The sequence below is a fragment of the Monomorium pharaonis genome, chromosome 11 (genome assembly GCF_013373865.1).
Source record: "Monomorium pharaonis isolate MP-MQ-018 chromosome 11, ASM1337386v2, whole genome shotgun sequence".
Taxonomy (NCBI): domain Eukaryota; kingdom Metazoa; phylum Arthropoda; class Insecta; order Hymenoptera; family Formicidae; genus Monomorium; species Monomorium pharaonis.
Genome location: NC_050477.1, coordinates 8,976,257 through 8,991,521, shown reverse-complemented (window position 1 = coordinate 8,991,521; position 15,265 = coordinate 8,976,257). Strand labels below are relative to the sequence as shown.

Below are 15,265 nucleotides of genomic sequence, written 5' to 3'. Positions count from 1 at the left end.
GATCGGTCATCTTTATGGTTAACTGCTTACTCAGGTAATGAAGACGCTTATTATTATTATTATTATTATTATTATTAGGCACCGTGAATCGATTGGGAACACTATTAAAAAAAAAGATACGCAATACGAAAAATAACTCAAAAAAGAAATATGATTAATACAGATATCAGCTTCATCTACAAGCTATGTTAAGTCTTCGTAATAAACTTGCTCTTGATTAAAATTAGAATATTTTATTAACAAAAATAATATTTTGGTAGTAAACTTTATATGATTAAGATATCGAGTTTATTGTACGTAATAATTATGATCAAAAAAAAGAAATATATTTTAAAAATTTGTACTTTAACTACATAAAAAGTTAATATGAGGAGAGTATTTCTCTACAAAATATAAAAAAAAATTTTTCGTACTTAAATTCATTTCCTATAAATTTTTTGACAGACTTTTAGAAACATTCTGCATTAATAACATGTATTGTATATTAAAAAATAAGATCTATTTGTTATCGACTTTTCACATCAACTAATCTAATATTTCTAATATTTCTCAAAGTTAAATTGCAGAAAATAGTGACAACGAAGAAGTATTCTCGAAAGATTTCGGGAAATAAAAGCTCGCGCATCAAGATTAGGAGCGTTCTCGTGTATCCTTCAGTTCGAATCACACAGCGACTCTGTTAGATCCCAAGGGCTCGCTCTTCTTTTACTTCGCCCAAATAAAGCGACAGCTAATCGATAACAAGTTACTCGCTGATACATTTCGCTACTTTTCGTGCATCAAATACAACATTTGTCGAGGACATTTATAGTTTCATTCGCAAATTTCACTATTGACGTTATAATAATAAAAGATTAAAAAGAAAATTATACATTTTTTCACAAAAACATTGAAATGGCTGACTAGTAATAAACGTAAATGTAATACATAACGATTAATATAACTAATTATTTTTAAGATGTTTTCTTTTCGTATGTATAAAAAATATGTACTCTTATAATTAAAGAAACTGTGACAGAACCATTAATAGCTATAATGTAACTCTCTAAACGATCCGTGTTTTTATCTTGAACTGCGACTCAAGAAGTCGTCAATAAGAGATACCCGATACCAAATTGAGAAACGTTATACGGTGATGCGTGGCGCGCGAAGGTATGCTGGTAGGAAAGTGTGGTAGAAACAATTTCTGATGACACACGGCGGCGGACGGCGGTACAGTCATACGGGTGCCTAGCTTTCATTTAACTGGAACGAAACTATTCTCACGAGGTCGACAAACCTTTGTCACGATGATGCCTCAGGACCAATTCTCGAGTGCCGCGCGCATGCGGGATTGTCGTCGAAAGTGTCGGATTTTTACGGGTCAAAGGGTGCCGTAGAAGCCTAAGCGTGCGGCCGACAGAACGTCTTCGTTCCAATTGAATACTCGTTCGTCTTTAGAGCAAGCGCGATAAACGCGATGGATAAGCGCGATAAACGCGAGATACGCTGCTTTACGATCAAGCCCAGTTACACCCAATGTTATTTCCAATTAACAACAGTTTGAGCCCACGCGTACACGTAACGTATGTAAATGGTTATATAACTGATGTGAATAATCTCATAATTATTACTTTCCTTCCTATTCTTTATACACAGAAAAATTTATTCTCACACTAAGAAAAGCGATTTCTCATTTTTAGTTTTCTTCTTTTAAATAACGGTTATCTTTGCAAAGAATACCTATGTGATGAATAATCTTAAAATACGCTCATCATTTACTTGAATTTAATCTTATAATATATAATCTTATAATTTTGAGAAAATATAAATTCTTTTTTCAAGTATATAATAACAAGTTTTCTAAAATTTGTGTTAAATATATATTTAAAAAAATATATACCTATTATTAAGAAACATTCTTTATTGAAGATAACCGTTACTTATTAGAAGGAAAAAAGTAAATTGAGTAATCGCTTTTCTTAACAGTAAAATAAATATTTTTTTTGTGTGTAAATTTTAAAATAGAGTTGGTCAAATAGTTTCGTGTAACAATGTCAATCTTATATTGGTGATTTTCCAAAATAAAAAACCATTTCTAATTTTATTTCAGTAAAATAGAAAATTTTGGGATACAATAATTTATATGAATCACTTAGTTATATAATCATTGCTTTCATATTTTAACGTAATTTTATATACTATATATTAAAATTACTTCCAAATAAAAGTTTCATTATCTTCAAAAATTATAAATTAAATTCAAATAATTTTTAAATATAACTAATAATAATAACTAATAATAAATTTTTAATAAAAACAAAGGCTGTACCTGAGTAATAATCAAGGAGAACGATGGGACATCGTTACTAAACTTATCAACGCGAAACCTTCTCGAGAAACAACAGTTTGGGTGGTCTATAATTGGTTAGGTCCGTTTGCATGTTAGTAAGCAGTCGACTTAAGGCCTTTGTCTGCCAATTTAATCCTAAATTGAGTAACTGTTTAATCACGCAATGTCCGCTAGCAACCCATTACTCTCATATGATAATGAGCGATACACGAAATAAGGTCCAAGAAATCGATTCGGTTTGTCAAAGCGGAAGAGTCTTGTATTAACTGCTCTTATTTATTTGCAAAGCTAAAAAATATGTTACACACATGTGTCTTTTCGTTGATATAATAGAATTACATAACTTTCTAAACACAATTTTTTTATTGGTGTTAATTATATTTAATATATAGTACAAGATAGTTTATGTAAATTGTAAGAATAAACAGAACTAAACCCAATAAAATATTTAAAAATATAAAATTTGGTATTACTTATTGAAAAACAATTAATATTATAAATTTCTTTTGTTTAAATGACACAATAATCAATTAATAGAATAAATTTATGTTATAGAATAAGATATACACTTAGATATAAAATATACAAATTTCTCACAGAATAAGACTCTGATATTTATTTTAACTACAACTATTTTCGCAAAAGTATTTTAAATATTTAATCTTAAAGACTTCATTGATTTAATTCAAATTAAAATTCTCCTAAAACCGAATGTATAAACTTCTCGATTAAGATATAGATTCGCTACTCGTAATATGTATGTTTGGAATTTCTTCATTAAGAGTTACACAATTGATGACGTCTTTCACAAATTTCCGGATGTCGTAACAAGTTACACCTAATGGCTTTGTCACTAATTTCTATGGCAGCTTACGATGTGACGTGACGTGATGAGCGAGGTCGAAAAATACGCGACGATTCTCCCGAATGAAGGCGGCAACGAGCGCAAAAAGACACCCGAGGTGCGGAGAACGACGACGTAGTCAGGCATGTTTGACACAGCGGCACAGCGGGTCCACTAACAAGATAATTAAGCCTACTGAGAACGTTCCCGGCCTGTTTTTACTGGTCGCGTGCTGATATCAACCAGTGAGTGAGACACGCTCGGTTTCTTTATGTTCCGTTGCATTCCGTTCCGCTCATTCCTACGGTAGTGCAAGCTACGATACGCAATTAGCTGCTTATACGGGGTGAGCACAAGAATAACTGCCTTATCGCGAAACTATATTTAATTTAGCTCTTAAGAAAAATAATCAATGAAATTGAGACTTTTGTACGCGAAAAGAACATTTACTTGCCTTATATTGTAACAATATTTTTTTACATTCTCACAATAAAAAAAGTCTAAAGCTGTACAAAATAATTACTAATTGTAATCAAGAGACACGACAGTGGCTCGCGCCAGGTGAACGCGCAGCGCGCAATTATTATTACGTTAGTTTACTATTATTTTTTTTTATTAGTCTGTTTAAAAAACTAAATTGAGTTCAACAAAAATTTATCATGCAATCAAGAATACAAATTTGAATCTATAGGATGACTCTATAACGCATAAAATTCATCTTTTGTACGGGCATATCGTGACGAAAAATTTTTCTCTTACTAGCAAGAATTGTTCCGCTCAACTATCGCGATAGTTGAGTATCTATGTGAAACACGGTCTCCCCTCAAAGAAGACGACCCATAACGTCTACCATCGTCGTAGTCGTCGTCGTCGTCGTTCTCGTCGTCGTTCTCGTCGTTGTCGTCTAACTTGGCGTAACTTAGACTCGACGCGAGAGCATAACTTTAATTACAGAAGTTGGTCGCATTGTCTAAGAACACGACCAACGCAAGAAAGCTCGCGCAAGCTCGCTCTTTCCTGCCAGCTAAAGTTTTCCGCGCCGAGAACTCGACTGTTTGGTGGCGAGGTTTGGAGAACCATGCTCGGAAAACACAAGGGCGGCGTATCTCGGAACACGATACTAATGGCAGGGAGAGAGAGAGAGAGAGAGAAAAGTCACGCTTTCTCCAAAAGTTGGAATCGCGTGAGACGTAAATGCTCCTGTATGAAAATTCAATGCGAGGTTACACAGTTGTAGTGATGTCAGTAAAACTTAAAGATAGGATATATGAAGATTTTGATCTTTAACACCAAGAGGTTGCCTCAGGCAAGTTGTTAATTTATACAAAGTCTATTACACGCAAATGTTCAATACTTTCCTTAAGAAAATGAGGAAAATATGTTTAAAGCTGCTACGAACAAGTAACTTTTCGATTGTATACTTAAACATACAAGTCTTTTAAACACGGATTACTTTATACATATATTTCTGAGAATGTGATTGCAAACTGACAGTGTTTTAGTTTTAGCAAGAAATAAATTCGATTACTTTCCTTTATTATAATTACCAAAAATAATTATTTATTTTTATACAATTATTTATATTTATCCAAATTCATAATAGAAAAATGAAGAAATATGTTCGAAGCAACAAAATAAAAAAGTAACTTTTAAATTTTCTCTACGTTTTCTCATGCTAACTTATCTGTTAATATATTATATTATTACTTATAAGATCACTATTTTAATTTATTTTATTCTCTAAATTTCTTAGAATAAAAATACTGCCACTACAATTTTTCGAATAATTTCCACTCTAATAAGAGTTAAAATTCACTTTTATATGGTGGCAGCAGCATTTTCAAGTTATCGATCAATATTTATACATCTAGAATAAATTATATTTTTTTTATTACTAAATCGTTTTAAACCTTAACTATTTCATAAAAACCACATTATTTCTCATATTTGTGATTCAAGAATCATTTCACACATCAATTGTCTTATTTTTCGTTTTACTCAATAATTCAAAAGAAATCTCGAAGTACAACAAAACTAGATGATCAAATAATACAAAAACAAAAGATAAAATAAAAAAACAAGTAACGAGAGACAATTAAAAGAGAAAGAAAAACAACTTTAGAATATTTCTAAGATGGCAAAACGAAAGATTAGATAAGGATTTGCACATTAGAAATTCTTCAAGGAAAAACTTCACGTCTTTTCCTTCTCTCATGAATCGATAAGCAAACAAGGGCGGCCAGAAATTGTTTCCCAAGTCGAATAACAAACGTGTTGCTTCTGCCGCAATATAGGTAAATATTTCACGCCGCTCTTCGCGACGCCATGGCGCCTTTACAGCCCGTTGCTTCACGGTGTAGCACCGGATTGCATTCTCTACTGCACCTTCGACTTCCGCTTATGCCTCCTTCGCGACCCGCAGCACATACACGAGTTTACTCGCAAAAATATTTACTAACGGTATCGGTAGCGGATCGCAATATATAACTCGCAGGATACCTTATTGATTTTGAAGGCGGCAAAGTAATAAATCGTAAAAGAAAGTATTTCCCTTTTTGAAGGAAACACGATATCAAGCGGAGTTGAAAAATTACAAATATACGTCACTTGAGAGAATGATGAGAATTAAATAATCGAGGAAAAAAGTAGACATAAAATTAGACTATTCTGTATTCATAGAATACATAAAAATACCGCGACGAAACAGAATTTCTGATATGATCGATGAGGATTAATGACGAATGTAATTATCGTATTGTATAATATATATTAGTAGATCAATGCTTTCTAATTCTTAATGTTCATAGTGCACAATATAGTAGATCAATATCTGCTAACATTTAATATCTCGTAAGGATCTTGTGACAGATCGATGACCTTCGCTTTAGAGTTGATAGATTTTATGTCAAGGATATTCAATATATCAGAGATAAATTCAATTATCTTTTATTCGCTACTTTGACTAACTCGGCTCCAGTAATCTGTAAACTTAGAAGTCTCTTTTTCTGTAACGTTGTACCCGAGTGTACCGAGATATATCATGGCATTGTGGGATTCTGCGGGAAAATACCGTGGTTCCTGGCGCAGGAGGACATAGCAGAAGAGAGGACCTCCCGGGAGGACAGGAGAGAAGACGAGGCAGAGGGAAGAGAGAAGTAAAGTCTTAACGGCGTTTCGAGGCGGAGCGTGGAGGTGGCGAGGGCGGAGCGAGTGAGGTTCCAGAAGCGTGATGTATCGACGGAATTCCAAAGTAAGAAGTTACGGACTCGGAACCTGAGAGAGGAAACTCGCGTCTCCAGACGTTTTCCTCTCTTCTGCTCTTCCTCGCTTCTCCGCGGAGATGGCTTTTTATCCGACTTACTGCGCGTCGTTAACATTATCGTTTACGTCGTGGCTTGACATTTACGAGATATTGTATGTTAGTATATAAATTAATTAAAATAATCATGAAATAAATTAGTTATTTTTGATAACTTTGATTTAGGATATTAAAGATTTAATTATGCAATAAAGAGAGAGAGAGAGAGAGAGAGAGAGAGAGAGAGAGAAAGAGAGAGAGAGAGAGCCTTTACAAAAGTAAATCTCCCCACATAAAAGTAATAATTAAACATCTATAAATTTCAAAATTCTTTAGAGTCTAAGAAAATCTGAATAAAATCCAAGATATTCCGAAATGTCAAATTTAAAGCATAAAATACCGCCAAGATCAACAGCAAGAAAAAATTCAATTTTTTAGAATGTCAGAATCTAAATGTTTCGCGGTTCAAAAACTCTTCTCGTGTGCGAACGTCATCGCGCGAGGAAAAAAAATTGCGAATCGCTGGCCCACTCTATCGCGAAGGGCCAGGACTGACGTTGAAGTAAACGCTTTCGATCGAATACGCTCTTTCGGGCTCGGACTCGAGTAATTCGGCGACCGGTCCGGCCGGCGCCGTTTTAGGTCGGCAATGTTTAAGGGCGGTTTTATAGTGTCCGGCGCAGAGGTCAACCTGGCCTCGGATACATCACCCCAGACCCCTTACGTCCCCTTGATGGATCGCGGCTCCCTCGGTTCCGTCGTACGCAGTATTCGACTTCGATTTCTCATCCCCGGCTGCGGATTACGCGCCAAATGGATCCATATCCATCGCGGGCGCGAGTAAGCGGCATCGATCATTTTTCTGGAGTGATATATTCAGCATTAACCCTCAGACTATTATAATATCGCGATAACGGAGGCTACTGTAACTGAATCAAATTTCACCCGAAGAAGTGTAAAAAAAGACATTTCTCTCCTTAAATTATTCACATGTATAAAATATGTAACAACTTTGTGTAACTCTTGTGTTAAATTATATTATAATTTAAATATAATATTTTTAATATGTATAAATAATGTTTAAAAATGATAAAAATTATAATAAAAGTATTAATATAACGTGTATTTACATTAAAACGATTTTGCTGAAGTAAAAATTTCGTTACATACAGATCTAAAAATAATTTTAATAAATCAAAATAATTATAAAGATAAGATCTAAGCATAATGAATAATGATGCAAAATGTTTTAACATTATAGTCAGTTTAAGCGTCTTATGTGATTATTTTGATGATTTAACATTAATAATTATTTGCATTCAACTAAATTTTCAGGTACTTCAGTAAACGCGTTCTTTTTATGTAACAAATGATTTCCCACATCTTAATTACTCCGCTCGAGATATCGCGCAATATCATGAGAATCATGTCTAACATCTTAATAAACTTAACACACATCTAACTTACCCTCTTAGTCGTTATTGCATCTGGAACTTTGTTGCTCCGTCAGAGATGTGCAATCGAAGAGAAGCAGCTTCGTGCACGTATCCTCTTTCTGTAACATATACAATAAATTGTATTAGATATAAGCATAAAAAAAAATATAACTTTGACTGATATGTATAAAAATACATAACATTTCATTAGCAAATATGAATGTAGTCTCTCTACAAAGGGTCATATTACTTTCAAATGATCAAAAACAGAGTCGGATGAGATCCGACAAAAAAACGCGCTGCAATACCGAGAAATTTCGTTTTAGACGTTGGCAAGCACACCGTACACTCCAAATGCAACGAATAGAAACGAGAGAATCTTCGACTTTGATGTAACACGGTCTCTCTCTCGCGTCGCTGCAGACGTTTAATCTTCGAAGATGCGAACAGTGCGACGTATTTACACGAACGTATCGTGGATTCGTTTCAACCGACATTTCGTTGATACCGTACTCTTTTCGTTGGCTTTCACAGCGAGAGCCACCGTAATGACATCCTGCGCGGATTACTTTTCGAATTCGCCGTATTGACGTAGATCACAAATTTACATCGGATTTGCAGATTACACTGCGGGATAAAAGAGACTAGAACTAACAAAAATATTCGCAGACTCGAATGCTGCTGTGTCTATAAAGCTGATCGATATCGCGAGTTATCGATGTTTGATGACAGTCTTTGACGTAAACAAAAATACAAAAAGCAATCTTTATTTAGCATTTCCGTTAATTAAATTAAGGAGAGATGTGACGCGATTAGTATTTCAAAATCATCAGCTAGTCACATTCAACTGCTGAGTCACGTCGCCTTTTGCGCTTTATACATGAATTATCTGTATTATATGTATTATATGTATCCTTTCGCATGCCTGCACGCACGCACAAACACATCAGCATATATCAGATGGCATTTCGCTGTACGGTCTGCGACGCGCCCTATTCAGAGCCGCCCTAATAGAAAAATGTCACGGAATGTCGGAAATTGGAAAGCTTATTCATATTTTTTCGATACACGCACGCGCGCGATATCGCGAATCGCAGCCGTACTTTCATTTCGCATGCCTAACGCGAGGAGCGCGCAACCCTCCGCCTCCGCCTCTCCCCGTCAAGGGATGAGAAAAGGTGGCGAATGCGGCAAAGGGTGCAGGATGCAGGGGTGATCGAGGAGTGGAACAGGAGAAACGCGCGGCAACGGATTGCGCTGGTAAATGCAAGCTGGGGATGATGTCGTGAGGGCGGTGCGAGAGAGAGAGAGAAAAGGAGAGACGGAGAGCACAACTCGCCATTCATGCGTTTCATTTCTCGAAAGCAACCACCGTGTATATATTATACACATGAATATATGTATTTCATAGAACGAGCTTTTCCAATTTCTCCATCCTGCACTGGCACATGATCGAAAAATTGAAAGAGTGCGCATGATTATTCAACTACTTACGATTGATCGCGAAATAAAATCGCGTCTTAGTGTATAAATACAGACTAAAAAAAGTGCAACGGTATTTTTTGCACTGTGAATTAGCGACATTTATTAGTGTCTTGATTTCTAAAAAAATAAACAACGGACTAATGCAACATTTTTTTAATGTTCGCATAATGACATCAATTATAATAATATTATTATCTTTATCGATTATCTTTATCTTTATAATCCTTTCCGGTAATTAAAAATATCATTAAACTCTGTTTTTGATTAAGCAAAAGATCGGCAGCGGATCTCAGTGTTGAAAAAAAATTATACACACAATGTTTTCCTTTGTGCAGTTATCTCAAGCAATGACGAATCCAATCAGCTGATAAACGATAAAAAAAACTTAGATAGGAGAACCGGCTCTGCGAATCGTGCGTGTCCGCGTTTTCCTTCGGACGTGCGACCTAAAAATAAAAATCGTCCTTTCGGCAGTGCCCATGTCACTTCTGGCAGGACGTGAGAAGAACGTGAGGGAACGCGACACGAGAAACGGCGCCAACAGGCGTTGGAAATTAGACACACGTTTCATTTCCTGGAGCGACTGCGATTTCCGTCGTGGCTTCAAATATTGGAAATATCGTGCGGCAGCGTTCAATTTACCGCGCGATCCAATCGGATTTTATAACCGCAGAAAAAGCGCCCGCAAATATATATATATATATATATATATACTGATGTCCGCCGCGACGATGACAACGACGACGACGACAACGACGACAGTGCGCTTATCCTTAGGATCTCTTCGTCGAAAGAACGTTATTCTCTCCTATCCCTTTTCGGGACGGCGCGGCGATGAGCCGGAAAATTTTTCTCCTCGCCGAATACGCCTAAATAGTAATCGAAAGCACAGTTATTTCCGGCAAAACTGCGTTGCCATTTTTAAGACATTTGTCGAGATATGAAGATTCCTGATATTTTTATGCTTGGATATCGCAATCTAATTTTATTTCTTATTCTTTGAAACTTGATTAAAATTGACACAAATTTCTGATATTGATTCTGCTTATAGCCATCATGAAAAGCTCTAATTTCATTCATTCTAATCATTTTGGTTTATTCTCTAATCTCTAGTGTATCTAATCTAAAAATTAAATAATCAGAAATAAATATTAAAAAACGGAGTAAGAAATCAGAAAACGGTCGAGAATACCGAACGTCAAATCCAGGCGTTGCACATACAAGACAAAGACAGGAAAGACCGGCGTGAAACAGAGGAGCAAGAAGAAAACGGAAAAGGTCGATAGTGCACTTTTATCGGCACCATAAACACTAATATAATCCCGAGGTCGAAGAGAAAGAGAACGCGAAACGCAATAGACTGAGTGGCGGGTGTCGACGAGCACATATACGCCCACGCACACGGACCGAGGTGTTTTTTAGACGAAGTGGCTTTTTGCGGACGACAGGGCATTTAAGGGAATTGCTCCCTAGCGCCTTAACTCGGCTCTCGTTGCCCCTTGCGCCAAGGGCGGACGTCGGATGTCCACGTCGTTTTAGCGCCGAATGCGTAAAATCGCATTCCCGTGTATCGATTTTACACGCCATTAAGTTAATGATATTCTCTTCTAGCGCGGATTTCCAATATTTTATGGAAATCTTGAAGAGATTACTAAAAAAAATTAAACTGGTATTCACATACATGAAAATTTTAAAAGAAGATGCTAAACTTCTATCAATGTGTCATTTTCTCTAGTTGCGTTTAAGTATTTATTGGATGGTTTAAAATTTTAATAAAGCGAGGATAAGTGTAGATTTTAAAAAGATTAATATAAAAAATATTCACGTAGCATGTGCGAACTTGGTCTGTAATTTCAAATATCAATAAGAAAGAAAGAAATGGAGAATAAAAGACTTAATATGAAGTTACAAGTGCAACATCGGAAGTATGCTTAAATAAATCGTGCTAAATAAATCTTATTTCTTTGTACTAAAATATGTTTTACTACAGTGGAAAATATATCATTGATACACATTCAAATCTTGAGATGGAATCAAATTGTTTTATCGACTGTTCCATTATCAATATATTTCATAAAATTTGCAATTTTTCATACGTTCGGCTCGACAAATCACTACCTACTAAAATCGTATCTTTTAACCCTGAGTAACGAGGTACACCCCCTAATACGTCTCTTCCGCTCTTTCTGGATCGCTCTCTACTGATGCCACCTCATTCCCCTTATCCTTAGTCTCTCCTTCGACGCGGGAGGTTTATCCCCGTTGAGTTATTTATGCGATTTTAGAACCCATGTGCGCCACCAGCCCCAACACTAACTGGATAATAATCCCGTCGGGGTCGCCGATCTACTTGAATGTCTTATACGTAAAAAAACCATCGGTCTCAAACTTCCTTTGGTTTTAAACTTCGTCGATAATACTTCGCCTATTATCGTATAATTTATTGGAATACATAAAAAGTTACCCACGCACCTTACCAATAATCAACAATAAATTATATATTGCGTTGTTTTCATTTTTTCCCATCTTAATTTTAATTCATAAAATATTAATAAATATAAGCTGTGTATTTTAAAAACAATGATAACTAATTTTTAAGTACAATAAATTTTAATAAAATATTAATGTAATGTGTTTGTAAATCAATTTTAAAGATAGCGTAAGCGATTTAAATTCTAAACAACCCAGTAATATGCAGATTTACTTATGTAATTAAGAAACAGTAATATTTCTAATCAAAATAAATTCTTAAAGCAATGAGTTTCTTCGAATGTCTATAGCTCACTTTAAAACATGTAATTTTGATTGTAATGTCGCTTGTTCTCTTTCGCATCGTAAGATTTACCTGCTTCCTCCTTCATCTTTTTCTCACTTTCAAGCCGTCTTTTCCAGGCTTTCCAACTCCCTTCTTTCCCTCTTACTGTATCTCTCTTTCACTCTTTATTTGTCTTCGTCGCGCTTTAACGATCGCGGTCGCTTTTCTCGATGTTTCACAAGGTTCACCCTCACGCGTTCTTTCTCCCAGAAATTTCTCCCTCTCGAATACAGCGCTCCCGAAGATGCGGACAAGCCCTTATCGCAAATGACTGTTTCCGTCGAGCACAAAGCCATTTAGAAACTCTAACGGCGTTACGCTTTGCCGCGATACTATGGGACAAGTGTCTAACGTGGAGGATAATAAAACGAGAAGCAGGAAGCAGCCAGACGGCAGAGTCGAAGAGCCGTATTCTCCGGCGTTCGTTTCTTCTCTCGCGAAGAGGTCATCGTTGAACTCCGCTCGTATCGCATCGGTCTTTCCCTTCGCTAACGATTATTACGATCGTCGTTCGATTAAACATCATGACGCGTCGCAATTCCCAGCAGCACGCTGACTGATCCGCGAAGCTCGTGCCTAGTAATTCGTCTCGGCTCAAAGTGAACGATGACGTGGATTTATCTACCATAGAATTTGTTATAACGATGGTAGACGTTAAGCTTTCCCTTGATTAGAAACATCTCATTACTCAGTTATTCGCGATAGACGGATTTCGGCGATGACGATGCTTTTTTGTCTTGGTACGTTTATACCACGTAAGTAACTATTATACAACGTGAGAATATGTTAGAGTCATGAAAAGCAATTTTAGTAAGAAATTGGCAGGATGCTTTTATTATCAAGTTATATGAATTAAAATAAAGATAAAAATGTTTTTTTTTTTTTTAATTAAAAATAGACTACATAAATCAAATAAAATAACATAAAATACAAAAAGATATTAAAAGAGCAAAGAAAACATTCGTTAAGAAATCGATAAGATTCGCTTCTACATATATCAGCTAATTCAAACAAAACAGAGATACTAAACTCTTATACATAGTTATCAATCAAAAAATCGAGACAATGGGGAAAAAATGATTACGTTCGCCATGATCCAATCGATCTTTCTGTGCCATTACTTACATACTAACAAATTTGAAAATCATTGACGAAACGTAATTTATATCATGGCTGAGTATGCCGCATCTATCGGTATCAACAGACCCGTGCATGTCTGCTACAACGATATCGTTTACAAGGCTTACAGAGGAGTTCGCGCGTACGAGTTCGCTAGAGTGTATCCAGCGGGCACAACTGTCTACCCGTTACATCGACTCTGCGTTGGTACGTGCCTGTGGGCTTCCCCTCTCTCTCTCTCTCTCTCTCTCTCTCTCTCTCTCTCTCTCTCTCTCTCACACCCTCTGCCAGCTAACCCTCGCAGCCGCCAGTGCGGCCGTTCGCCCAACCCTAACCAGCGGCACAGCGCGACTCGATACCCGTAACTTCCGGTTTCAGATTCTGCATCGATAATACAAAACAACTGGTTCCTATGACATCGAACTCGGCGTACTGCCGATTCACCGATACTCTTGTTAACAATATTCTCCTCGGCTCGCTCGTGCCTGCGCACTGCCAATCGCCTATCATCATTAGAACTTAGCGTAACGACGCACGGTTCCGTCCGCGACTATCATGACTAGACCACTGTCGCGGATTACAAACGAAACGCACTTTGTGAGAACGCGGGAAGGATAAACCAACATCAAAAGCCTTTGCGTGGTTATGCCGTAGCGAAAGGAGAGACGTTACGCTGACGTTAAACTGGCAAGACATTTAAGTAATTCTGACTCAGCAATCTTGATAGTCGAGTATATCGGTATCTCTCTATATACCGGTATAGTTTGTTTCCTGTGACTGAGATTGATCATACTTTAAAGTGCCATTATCTCGATAACACACCTTTTAACCCCTTTCAACTACACTCGAATAAGCATGGCACGAATTTCGCATATATAATACGCTTCTGACTCGAGAGCTATCAGATCGTGTGCAATCAGTTTCCTTCGGTACGAATAATACTCCAAGGTTTCTTCTCACGTGTCGACTGGTCGCCGGCCGTTGTTTCTCGCTCGCGACTTCGGACGACAGGGTCGACCATCTTCCACCCCCTTGGAGCCGCCGCAGCGGTGGTTCTGCCCACCAATTAGTCTAACTCGTGGCGCGCAGCGAGTGGATCATCTCCGACAGAGAGTTTCGTGTAGGTTCAAGCGACAGTCCCGCGCTCTGTGATTTATGTTTGCCATACATTACCCGGCCGAATAATCCCACGAAAGGGTGTACCCGGCAACCCCTCGCGCTCTCGCTCTACCCTCTATCGCCACTCTCGCTCCGCTCGCGATGCCCTACAACCCCTCCGCTCTGTCGTTCTGTCGTGCTAGCACTCGCTGATCACTCTATTTGTTTCAATTAAAAGCGTACGCGGGTGGCATCGATGTTCGCCGAATCGCCGGTTCTCGCCTAGTAATTCAGTCCGCGTTACATCTGTAGATTTTTACATCTATACGATTGTCTATCAGAAAAAATAAACTGATCGCCCATTGATCAGAAATAACACAACTATTACATTAAGAACTGTTCGTTATAAGTTGATTAATAGAATGTTTAATAAAATTTTAAATGATTTTATGATTATATTTAAAAAATGTTCACGAGTATCGAAAAAATGTCTTTGTAATTCTCAGATGTAACAAATATATTTCCATATATAAATGTATTTCATAAAGTACATGCGTACATTAATAAAATACCTAAATACCTAAATAATTTCCATCGTGAATGCATGCTGTAACGTTTCAGTTTCACGATATATCTCGCTGTCTCTTTCTCACAATCAGCGCAATATCTCTCGCACCGTGATAAAGGATATCGAAACATTTCAGAAAACGTAGCACGCTATTCTTCTCGCCAACAGCTGTAATTAATTAACGGATTAATACGCGATATACTTCGCAAAACGCAAACGGACAGGCTTCCGTTTAGAGCCCCGCAAAGTGGAAAATGCACGTGGATGATC

General features: G+C 36.9%; 1 long non-coding RNA gene across 6 annotated transcripts in view; it reads right to left on the bottom strand.

Annotated features, from left to right (window-relative positions):
• Positions 1–15,265, bottom strand: part of LOC105835530 — a 286,578-nt gene that overhangs the window by 238,334 nt on the left and 32,979 nt on the right. For all 6 annotated transcript variants that reach the window (XR_004965065.1, XR_004965064.1, XR_004965063.1 and 3 more), the window contains one exon: positions 7,942–8,029. This is a non-coding gene — a long non-coding RNA (steroid receptor seven-up, isoforms B/C). The remainder of the gene's footprint in view (positions 1–7,941; positions 8,030–15,265) is intronic.